Source organism: Gorilla gorilla, chromosome X (assembly GCF_029281585.2).
Source record: "Gorilla gorilla gorilla isolate KB3781 chromosome X, NHGRI_mGorGor1-v2.1_pri, whole genome shotgun sequence".
Taxonomy (NCBI): domain Eukaryota; kingdom Metazoa; phylum Chordata; class Mammalia; order Primates; family Hominidae; genus Gorilla; species Gorilla gorilla.
The window spans coordinates 86,126,600-86,138,818 of NC_073247.2; the positions used below are offsets into that span (position 1 = coordinate 86,126,600).

Genomic DNA, 12,219 nt, shown 5'->3' on the forward strand with positions numbered 1-12,219 from the left:
TTTTGTTTTTGTGGTGTGTTTTGGTGCCTGATTTTGATATCAGGGTAATACTGACCTCATATAATGGGTTTGGGAGTATTCCCTCCTCCTCTGTTTTTCAGAATAGTTTGACTATGATTGGTTTAGTTCTTCTTTAAATGGTAAAATTCAGCAGTGAAACCATTGGGTTCCAGGGTTTGCTTTGCTGGGAGACTTTTTATTATGGTTTTGATTTTGTTCCTTGCTATTGATCTGTTCAGGTTTTGGAATTCTTTCTGATTCAGTATTGGTAGGTTGTATGTGTCTAGGAATTTATCCATTTCTTCTAGGTTTTCCAATTTGTTGGCATATAGTTGCTCATAGTAGCCCATAATGACCCTTTTAATTTCTGCACTATTGATTATAATGTCTTCTTCTTCATCCATGATTTTATTTATTTTGGTCTTCTCTCTCTTTTTTTCTTAGTCTGCCTAAAGGTTTGTCAATTTTATTTATCTTTTCAAAAAACCAACTTTTTGTTTTGTTGATCTTTTGTATTTTTTTGATTTGGTTTCATTTATTTCTACTCTGATGTTTATTATTTCTTTTCTTCTACTAACTATGGGTTTGGTTTGCTCTTGCTTTTCTAGTTCTTTAAAACGTACCATTAAATTTTTTGTTTGAAATTTTCTTTTTTTGATGTAGCCACTTATAGCTATAAACTTCCCTCTTAGTACTGTTTTTGTCGTGTCCCATATGTTTTGGTATGTCGTGTTTCCATTATGGTTTATTTCAAGAATTTTTTTTCAATTTCTTTCTTAATTTCTTCATTGATCCACTGGTCATTTAGGAGAATATAGTTTAATTTCCATGTGTTTGCATAGTTTTCAAAATTCCTCTTGCTATTGATTTCTATTTTATTTCATTGTGGTCAGAGAAGATATTTGATATAATTTCATTTTTTTGAGTCTGATCTTATTTAGTTGTTACTCAAAAAAATTTATTTCTGACTGGATTCAGGCTTAGAAGTAGAAGCTCGCAGAGAAGAAAGTCTGTGTCTCTTTGCAATTTGTTCTTGGCGCTTCTCTTTAGCCTCCTTCATTCTCTTGGCCAAAAGTTTAGCATATTCTGCAGTCTCTTCCTTATTTTTCTTAGTACCCTGCTTCTTCAGAGCAATACGCCACTGTTTGTGTTGCAGGACACATGGATTAACAAGATGCTGAATCTTGGGTGCTTTGGTCCTAGGTTTCTTACATTCTTTGTTTAAGGGCTTTCTTACAACATACTGGCAAACATCATCTTTAGAGAGATTGAGAAATTTGTGGATTCTGCTAGCTCTTTTGGGCCCCAGGCGACGAGGCACCATAGTATCAGTCAGTCCAGGAATATCCTTCTCTCCTTTTTTTTTTTTTTTTTAAAATAACCAAGATGAGAACGCTCAGATTGGCATCCATGAAATGATTTTCTCTTTCTCTCTCCAGTTATCCTTGGTCTGTAACAGGAATGCCCCTCACTCAGTAGCAGGCAGACACGGCCACGGGTAAAGACACCCTGCTTCATGGGGGAACCTTGTTAGTCATTTCCACCACTGATTTGGACCACATAACCCTTTCATTCTTCACCCAGAGCATAAGCAGCAACTTCTGTAGCTATACACTTCTCATAAAAAGTATGAAGTTTGCATTCATCATCCACTTCAATGAGTTTCTGGCAGCAAGTGGCTGGGAAGGAGATGTTCAGCTTCATCTTGAAGCAGCTGAACACCTCTGAGGCACCACAGAAAATAGCTATAATTTCAATTTTTTAAAAATGTTTTAAGACTGTTTCATGGCCTAACATACAGTCTATCCTTGAGAATGATCCATGTGGTGAGGAGAAGAATGTGTATTCTGCAGCCATTGGATGGAATGTCCTGTAAATATCTATTGGGTCCCTTTGGTCTATAGTACAGATTAAATCCAATATTTCCTTGTTGATTTTCTGTCTGGGAGATCTGTCCAATGTTGAAAGGGGGGTGCTGAAGTCTCCAACTATTATTGTATTGGGACTTATCTCTCTCTTTAGCTCTAATAATATCTGCTTTATATATCTGGGTGCTGCAGTATTGGGTGCATAGGTGTATATATATTTAAAATTGTTATATTCTCTTGCTGAGTTGACCACTTATAGTGACGTTCTTTGTCTCTTCATAAAGTTTTTGTCTTGAACTCTATTGTGTCTGATATAAATATAGCTACTCCTGCTCTTTTTTGGTTTACATTTTAATGTGAACTATGGTATATCTTTTTCTATCCCTTCATTTTCAGACTATGTGTGTCTTTATAGGTGAAGTATGTTTGTTGTAGGCAACAGATCATTAGGTCTTATTTTTTTATCCATTCAGCCACTCTATGTATTTTGATTGGAGATTTTAGTTCATTTACATTTGATGTTATTATTGATAAATAAGGACTTTTGCTATTTGTTTTCTGGTGGTTTTGCAGTCTTCTCTTCCTTCTTTACTTCCTTCCTGTATTCCTTTTAGTGAAGGTGATTTTCTCAGGTGGTCTGATTTAATTTTTTGATTTTTATTTTTAATGTATCTGTAGTATGTTTTTTGATTTGAGGTTACCATGAAGCTTGCCAATAATACCTTGTAACCCATTATTTTAAACTGATGACAACATAACACTAATTGCATGGTGTGAACAAGAATAATTTGACCTCCCCGGGCGTGATGGCTCATGCCTTTAATCCTAGCACTTTGGGAGGCCAAGGCAGGCAGATCATGAGGTCAGGGGATCGAGACCATCCTGGCTAACATGGTGAAACCCCGTCTCTACTAAAAATACAAAAAATTAGCCGGGCGTTGTGGCAGGCGCATGTAGTCCCAGCTACTGGGGAGGCTGAGGCAGGAGAATGGCTTGAACCTGGGAGGCGGAGCTTGCAGTGAGCCGAGATTGCGCCACTGCACTCCAGCCTGGGCGACGGAGCAAGACTCTGTCTCAAAAAAAAAAAAAAGTGTCTCCTCAGAGGTCACATAAGCACTTTCCACTAATTACACTATTTCACTTACTAGGCATCTGTTTTCACCCATTACTGGGTTAAAATATTTGTTAGAGCAACCCCCGCTTTGTGTCATGGGGCCAATCTCTTTGTAAGTATTTCTTTCTAGTACGGGAGCTCTTTAAGGGCTGAAACTCGAACTTGTTTAATTCTGTATACCTTTTCCATTCATTATCCCCACATTTACAGAGTGATAAGCACATAGTAGGTACTCAATAAACATTTGTTGAATGAAGGCCGGGTGTGGTGGCTCATGCCTGTAATCCCAGCACTTCGGGAAGCTGAGGCGGGTGGATCCCCTGAGGTCAGGAGTTTGAGACCAGCCTGACCAACATGGAGAAACCCCGTCTCTACTAAAAATACAAAATTAGCTGGGCGTGGTGGCACATGCCTGTAATCCCTAGCTACTAGGGAGGCTGAGGCAGGGGAATCGCTTGAACCTGGGAGGCAGAGGTTGCAGTGAGCCGAGATTGCACCATTGCACTCCAGCCTGGGCAACAAGAGCAAAACTCCGTCTCAAAAAAAAAAAAAAAATTGTTGAATGAAATGCTTGTTGTTGAATACATGCCATACATTATTTTGGATCTGCAAAAGGCCTCAGCAAACGGTTCATATTGTCAAATTAATGCTAAAACAGATTTTGTGCAGAAAGGAATAAATCAAATCACTGAAGGCTCTTCTGTAGCCCTGAGGCTCTGAACTGGACATTAGATTGTTTCCTAGGCTGGAGGGACAGGGACTGTTTTTCTTAGGCCCCTGTCATGCTCTTAGAATGTCAGCTCCATGAGGGCAGGGATTTTTATCCCCAGTATCTATAAGAGTGCCTAACACATAGTAGATGTTTAATAATTGGTTTATCAAGTGAATAAGAAAGTTGACAAAGTGGCCCAAGCCTCTGCCATCTATCTCATTCTTACCCTGTGTTTAAAATGCTGCATTAATGGCTTCTTCCTTAAGTTATTCTCTTTCAAAATACACTCTTCAAATATGGGTGACTCACTCAATCTTTCACATGTGCATTCTGATTGGTTCTTCACAAAACAACTTCATATTCAGTATCCTTTTGATCTGTATAGCAATTTTCCGAGGTGAGCAGGTCAGGGAACACCATGCCTATTTGCAGAGGGGAAATTGAGGCTCAGAGAGTTGAGATTATTTTGTTCCACATTACTTGACTAGTAGGTGGAAAAGCTAATACTTGAACCCAGGTTTTCTTATCTCCATCCTGAACTTTTTCTACCACAAATGAATTTTTCAGATCATTTAAGGTAGGGGGTACTGGAGGGCTCTGTGGATGGGGACAGAGTGGGAAGGAACAAGGGAGAAAACTACAAACTGGTAGAAGGATGTTAAAGGGAGAGGTAGAGACAGTTGAAGATTAATCTTGTGCTGGATGTGGCTTGTCTGCCTCTTCCCCTGCTCAATGCCTCATGAGTACCTGTTTTGTCATGGAGGCAAAAACAAACCTGTTATCTCAATCAGTAAAACTCCCTCTGGGAGAACACTTCCCAGGCTGGGAGGGGTCAAATTTAGCGGGTACTTGGGAAAGAAACAATATTTCCAGCCCTCTTTGCATTAGAAGATTTAACTTTGGGGGTTTCTGGGTTTTTGTTTCGTGGGTGTGGGGCAGAGGTGGTAGTAAAAATAGCCCTCAGGGCCCTATTAGAAGCAACCAACCAGCAACAAAATTCATGTGTCCGGATATCTGGGGAAGCACCACATGTGTGAAGGGGATGGGAATGGGTCTCCTGTTTCTCACCCAGCTAGGGGAAGTCAAATAGAGCTCAGACAACACTGTCCGGGCATGGTGGCTCACACCCGTAATCCCAGCACTTTGGGAAGCCGAGGCGGGCAGATCACTTGGGGTCAGGAGTTTGAGACCTGCCTGGCCAACAAGGTGAAACCCCGTCTCTACTAAAAACACAAAAATTAGCCGGGCCTGGTGGGGTGCGCCTGTAATCCCAGCTATTCGGGAGGCAGAGGCAAGAGAATCGCTTGAACCCAGGAGGCGGAGGTTGCAATGAGCTGAGATCGCACCACTGCACTCCAGCTTGGGCAACAGAGCCAGATCCTATCTCAAAAAAAAGAATCAGACAACACTAAGTGGTTACAGACCTATTTCCAACACTTTCTATTTGAAGTGCTTCATAAACAAGTCTGGGAAGAAGAGGAAGTCGGGAGGAACCACAGTCCAAAGCTCAGTACTGTTGGGGTTAAGTTTCTGGCCATATTCAATTTGTCCATTCCACTTTGGAGGGTGGGTTCTGAGTTTGCATATGAGATAATGGACCAGGATGGGGGCATCGGTGACAATTGTCAGTGGTAAAAAAAAATAAAGCAAAGGACTTCATGGCCATGACCTCTGGCTGGCAGTGGGTTGCCAACCCCAGACTCTGAAGGGTATTTAACACCTATCAGTCCCCATACTTGAGAGAAGAGAAAATCGAGCCTTTGGACTAGGGCTGCTGAACTTGTGTAGGGCAGGGCTTATGCCTACTGTCCTTCCCTCCTCCACTACAAACTAATCAGCTATTTGCTGAGCTGTTTTACCCACTGGCTTGTGAGCTCCTTTCTGTGTGCCCAGGCACATGATGGGTGCTCTAATAAATTCATGTTGAGTGTATAAGCAAATGAGCCCAGGCTTTGAAAGATGGGGCCTTATAAGTACTTTGGCCCAAAGAGACATGGGAAATCATTCTACCCCACATCTTACCTTGGCCCTCCTAAGCTACAGCTTCTGTACCAGCTCCAATTCACTAAGCAAATAGTTCTTTTCTCCCTCCCCTCCCTTCCTTTCTCCTTTCCTTCCTTCCACTTGTAGTCTGGGTGGTGAAGGAGCTTCCTAAGGCCCTTAGAATTTAATACAGTGAAAGGATTAAAGAGCTAGGAGTCAGTATACTTGGATTTAAGTCCCAGCACTGCCACTGTGATTGACTGAGTGACCTTGAGTGAGTCCCTCACTCTTTGTGGGTCTCTTGGTGTCTTCACCTCAAAATAAAGTGAACTCTGTTGAGTACTTTTCCAATTGTGCTCTTAGGTACCATAGAGTATCATTTCTCAAAGTGTGACACAAGGACATGAGACAACGTTAGGTGTTGCCAGAAGCAAATTTTAAATTACAATAGCTGTGGATATATTTTTAATATGAATTAGAAAAAAATATACCTAAAACATTAAGTCTGTGATGTTACGTAGGATGAAGCTGAATTTATTTAAGAAAAAAGTGAGTCAATTTAAAGAAACATATTAAATATGAACACTGAAGGAACTAAAAATATTTTACCCCAAAACATATTTCTTTGACACATTTTGAGATGGCTGTCAGGGGGCCAGCAAACAGAAGTAGCCCCGCAAAGCTGTCCTTTGTGGGGGAGATTTGCACTTGTAGAGAATCTGCATTGATGCAGCCAGGCCTTCCCTTGTCCAAATCTAGGAAAGACTGAGAGTCTGACACCTTAAAGATCCGAAAGAAACATTTACCATCTGTTCTCTCTGAAGGTTGCTACCTGTAAGGTTTCATCTACACAATGAGACACTTTTGCTAGACAGGCCTCCTCTTCTCTCCCTCCGATAACCTGTCTTGGCATTATAAACTGATTTACCACCATTACCTCTTTAGGCCATTCTATGGGCCCCATTCTTTCTGTAACCTCAAGATGGTATATAAGCTTCTGCACCCCAGTGGGGGAGTTGGGCAATCACTCTGTGATGCTCCCTGTGTACACACTAGTAAATCATATGTCTTTCCTCCTATTACCTACCTTTTTTGAGTTGATTTTTCTGCGAGCCTTCAGAGGGCAAAGGGGAAGTTTTCCCTTGGCCCCTACAACAAGCTGGCTGGTAGATACAGATATAAAAATCATATGGGAGCTCTGGGCAGAACTGAAAGTTAGGCAACACTGCTCTAGAATTCTGAAACATCCCTTCAGAGCAGGGTTGAGCCCAGGGCCTCCCAATGCCATGAGTTGCACTTTTTTTTTCTTTTTTTGAGACGGAGTCTCACTTTGTCACCCAAGCTGGAGTGCAGTGGTGCGATCTCGGCTCACTGCAAACTCCGCTTCCCAGGTTCAAGCGATCCTCCTGCCTCAGCCTAGCAAATAGCTAGGATTATAACCGCGGGGCCACCACACACTTTTAATTTGAAGAAAGAAATTTGTGGCTAAAAAAATATTTGCAGCAGGCATGGTGGCTCATGCCTATAATCCCAGCACTGTGGGATGCCAAGACGGGAGGATTGCATGAGCCCAGGAGGTCAAGGCTGCAGTGAGCCGAGATCGTGCCACTGCACTCCAGCCTGGGTGACACAGCGAGACCCTGTCTCTCTCTCTCTCTCTCTCTCTCTCTCTCACACACACACACACACACACACACACACATCCCCTGAAACAAAAGAAATCCCAAAACTTTGGCCCAGGAAATCCTGAAGGTCCCTCCAGTGCTGACATTCTAAGACTCTAAATCACCACAGCACTCTTGGGTGTTCTTCTGGCCTGAGGGGTAACTTGATGACTCTAAGTCAAGTGATTTGGAAAGCTGCCCACTTTCCTGCAGTCCACTACAGGCTCCAGGCAAAGTTATGGGGAGAAATTAGGAAGCTGCCATTCAAAGTTAGTCTGAAGGGTGTGGGTAGGGGTAATAGTCTCCAGAGTCCAGCTGCCCCCTAGTGGCCAAAGGCATAAAGGGCTGTGGATAGAGTGTTCCTTTGGGTCTAGATTGGTATCCATTTAGGGCAGCCAGTTCCAGAGCATGGTTTTTCTCAACCGTCCTCAGAGACTGTGAGTTTGTGGGTCGGGGGAAAGGAGGATGAACCTAAAAACCCTTTATAGTTCTGGCCATTATACCTGACCAGGCTGTATTCCTTCTTCAACCCAAAAGCAGAATGATAGAAAAAGGCTCAGTAAATCCTGAGCATAACCCCAAATTCAGATCAGTTTGCTTAACTCCCAAGTCCTCTCAAGAAGGGGCTATTGGTGGCTCATCAGGTTCATTTTCCCATCCTGACCTGTAGTCTCAGAAGCAGATTTCCAAACAAATAACCACTTGCTAGTTCAACAGCACCAAGGGAGCCTGGGAAGGTTTTAACACCTCCTCTCATAATTTACATTAGTACTCACATATCCATGATATTGACAGTTGGTGTTTTCTCAAATTTAGGTAATGTGCTTTTGCAAACACATCTTGAAAAACCGTTCCCTAGTCCCTTCTTCCAACCAGTACCTCCTGCCACCCTTAAAAACTGTCTATTTGGAAATTCCGAAGCCATTTCAGGCTTCATGTAGCACTCATAACTCTTTGCTTTGGCTAGCAAGGTGTTTTCAAGATTAAGGTATATCAGGCACCAAAAATAATAAAGTAGGAAACTCCAGATCTACATTCCTCCTAAAAAGAAACTAATGCGCTAGAAAAACTGTCAGAATCAGCTTTTGAAGGACGCTGGAATCTAGTCAAAAACTTACAACAAGGGGAATACTTGGTGAAGAAAGATGTTGCTTTGTGGTAAGAGAGTGTTGTGGCATTTTAAGTCACCCACTTATCCCCCATGCCCTAGATCAGCAGTGGCTGTGAGGACAGTAGATGGCACTCTTGGTGCAAGTTGCTAGTTCCAGAGGGAGCAATATGAACCTTACTCTCAAAGAATTGTGGTATGGGCCTCCACCTGCCTGGAGGCTCCCTCAAAAACTGGCAGGAAGGTTTTCCTATGTTTCACCTGACTCAGAGTGTTTGCAGGGCTCCAGTGGCTTCCAAGGAGGCTGTTACTGAAAGTATTTAAAGGCACAGGTATTGGCTGCAGCAGCCTGGGGTGAGGGATAACACTTGAGACAAATGATAGACACACCTAGAAGCCTGGGAAAGAAGAGATTGGGACGGAAGATGTGTATGGGAAAAAGAATTTTTAAAAGCTCCTATGTACACCAGGGAATCAATAAAGCCACATGCATTCCCAGGGGAGGACACATGCTTGAAAAGACTGGAGAAGAACCTAAGCTTTCACCTCAGGCAGGCCTTCAGGCTCCACATATGCAGGAAGGGAAAGCTGAGGCAGAGTTAGGGCCAATATGTGGAGACTGGGATAGTACTCTTTCCTTTCTTGTTTTTATTTTTTAAAATTTTTATTTCAATAGTTTTGGGGCAACGGGTAGTTTTTGGTTACATGCAGAAGTTCTTTAGTGGTGATTTCTGAGATTTTTGTGCACCTATCACACAAGCAGTATACACTGTGTACAATGTGTGTAGTCTTTTATCCCTCACCCCACTTCCACCATTCCCCTAGTCCCCAAAGTCCGTTATAGCATTCTTATGCCTTTGCATCCTCATAGTTTAGTGAGAACATACAATATTTGGTTTTCCATTCCTGAGTTACTTCACTTAAAATAATGGTCTCCAACTCCATCCACGTTGCTGCAAATGTCATTATTTCATTTCTTTTTATAGCTGAGTAGTATTCTATGGTGTATATATACAACATTTTCTTTATCAACTCGTTAGTTGATGGGCATTTAGGTTGGTTCCATATTTTTGCAACTGCAGATTGTGCTGCTATAAAGATATGTGTGTAAGTGTCTTTTCCATATAATGACTTCTTTTCCTCTAGATAGATACCCAGCAATGGGATTGATGGATCAAATGGTAGTTCTGCTTTTAGCTCTTTAAGGAATCTCTGCACTGTTTTTCATAGTGGTTGTACTAGTTTACATTCCCACCAGCATTGCAAAAGTGTTCCCTTTTCACTACATCCACACCAACATCTATTTATTTTATTTTTAAATTATGACCATTCTTGCAGGAGTAAGGTGATATCACATTGTGGTTATAATTTGCATTTCTCTGATAGTGATGTTGAGCATTTTTCATATGTTTGTTGGCCATTTGCATATCTTCTGTTGAGAATTGTCTATTCATGCCCTTTGCCCACTTTTTGATGGGGTTATTTGTTTTTTTCTTGCTGATTTGTTTGAGTTCCTTGTAGACTCTGCATGTTAATCTTTCATCAGATACATAGTTTGTGAATATTTTCTCCTACCCTATGGGTTGTCTGTTTACTCTACTGATAATTTCTTTTGCTGTGCAGAAGCTTTTTAGTTTAATTAGATCCCATTTATTTATCTTTGTTTTTGTTGCATTTGCTATTGGGTTCTTGGTCATGAATTCTTTGCCTAAGCCGATGTCTAGAAGAGTTTTTCCGATGTTATCTTCTAGAATTTTTATGGTTTTAGGTCTTAGATTTAAGTCTTTGATCCACCTTGAGTTGATTTTTGTATAAGGTGAGAGATGAGGATCCAGTTTCATTCTTCTACATGTGGCTTGCCAATTATCCCAGAACCATGTGTTGAATAGGATTGTTTTTCTTTTTTTCTTTTTTTTTTTTTCATTTCTTAGCTCTAGGCATTTAAGGGAACTCTGAAAACACCAACCAAACAGTAGGCTAATAGAACAAAGAACTCAGTGGTCACATACAACAAAAAATACTAAAGTAGTTGGGGAAAGTCACTGAAGAAGCATACAATGACAGCCCACAATAGCCAACAGAGACAAACCTTGGGGAGGGATAAGAATCTGGTTTCCAGAGTTGTCATTTTATAATACCCAAAATGTCCTGTTTTCAAAAAAAAAAATGATGAAGCATGCAAAGAAACAAAAGAGAAATTAATAGAAAATATCCATGAAGAAGCATACACATTGGACTTCCTAGACAAAGACTTTATTTTTTTTGCACTTTAACCATAATAATTTCATTTATATTTTTAAAAACCCTGAAGGTAAAATCTAAAAGAGTAACATTTCTTCCTTCTGTTGGATGTATATACAAAATTTTATAGGACTGTGTAAACTTTGACATATTTTAAGCTTATAAAACAAATAAAATAGAAAATTTACCTAAATCCAACCTATTACACAGTTCAACTTCTATAATACTAATAGTGCTGGAAATCTACACGCCCAGTGCTGAAACCGGTATGTTCCACTGGACCTTGAAGACAGAGAGCCTCACCAATGCCTCACAAAATGCAAGGTAGCTTTTCCTCTTGGTCATGCATAATGTCATGGTAGAAACTCTAGCACACTCCCAATTTTATGGCCTCAGTCTCCCTAAGCAAATGCCACTTTGTAATGATATTTTCTTTCTTTAGTCATCAGCTTGTGCCCTAGTGTAGCTGAAGTTTATGGGATATACATGTATGTGACTGATGCAACTTGATTATAATATATTATTTTACATGTAAGTGGCCGTACTATGTTTGAAATATAAGTGTGGGAATGGCTATAGCCATATGATTTTATGGTTTTTTATTTTTAAATAGACAAATATTTTAGACCTACATTCTTAATATGCTCAAAGAGATCAAGGAAACCACAGACAAAGAACTGAAATAAATCAGGAGAATAGTTTCTCAACAAATAGAGACCGTTGATAAAGAGAGAGAGAAATTATAAAAAGAAACCAAATAGAAATTGTGAATCTAAAAATACAAATTGGCCAGGCATGGTGGCTCATGCCTGTAATTCCAGCACTTTGGTAGGCTGAGGCAGACAGATTGCTTGAGCCCAGGAGTTTGAGACCAGCCTGGGCAACATGGCAAAATCCTGTCTCTATAAAAATTACAAAAAAATTAGACAGGCATGGTGGTACACACTTGTAGTCCCAGTTGCCCAGGAGGCTGAGGTGGGAAAATCACCTGAACCTGGTAGGTCGAGGCTGCAGTGAGCCACGATCATGCCACTGCACTCCAGCCTGCGTAATAAGGTGAGACCCTGTCTCAAAAAAAAAAAAAAAAATACAGGCTGAGCAAGGTGCCTCATGCCTGTAATTCCAGCACTTTGGGAGGCTGAGGCGGGTGGATTGCTTGAGGCCAAGAGTTCGAGACCAGCCTGGCCAACATGGCAAAACCCCATCTCTACTAAAAATACAAAAATTAGCTGGGTGTGGTGTCACACACCTGTGATCCCAGCTACTTGGGAGGCGGAGACACGAAAATCACTTGAACTTGGGAGGCGGAGGTTGCAGTGAGCTGTGATTGTACCACTGCACTCTAGCCTGGGCAACAGAGCAAGACTCTGTCTCAAAAAAAAATACAATAACTGTAATGAAAGATTCACTGGAGATATTCAACATCAGATTTCAACAGGCAGAAAAATCAATTAACTTGTTAGGTCAATTGAGATTATCTAGTCTGGAGAGTAGGAAAAAAAGAATGAAGAAAGATAAACAGAGCCTAA

At 41.0% G+C, this 12,219-nt stretch overlaps 1 pseudogene; it reads right to left on the reverse strand.

Moving 5' to 3' along the window:
* Nucleotides 1-958: 958 nt before the first annotated feature.
* On the reverse strand, nucleotides 959-1,710 carry LOC109024707 (small ribosomal subunit protein eS6-like; annotated as a pseudogene).
* Between the last annotated feature and the right edge of the window lie 10,509 nt (nucleotides 1,711-12,219).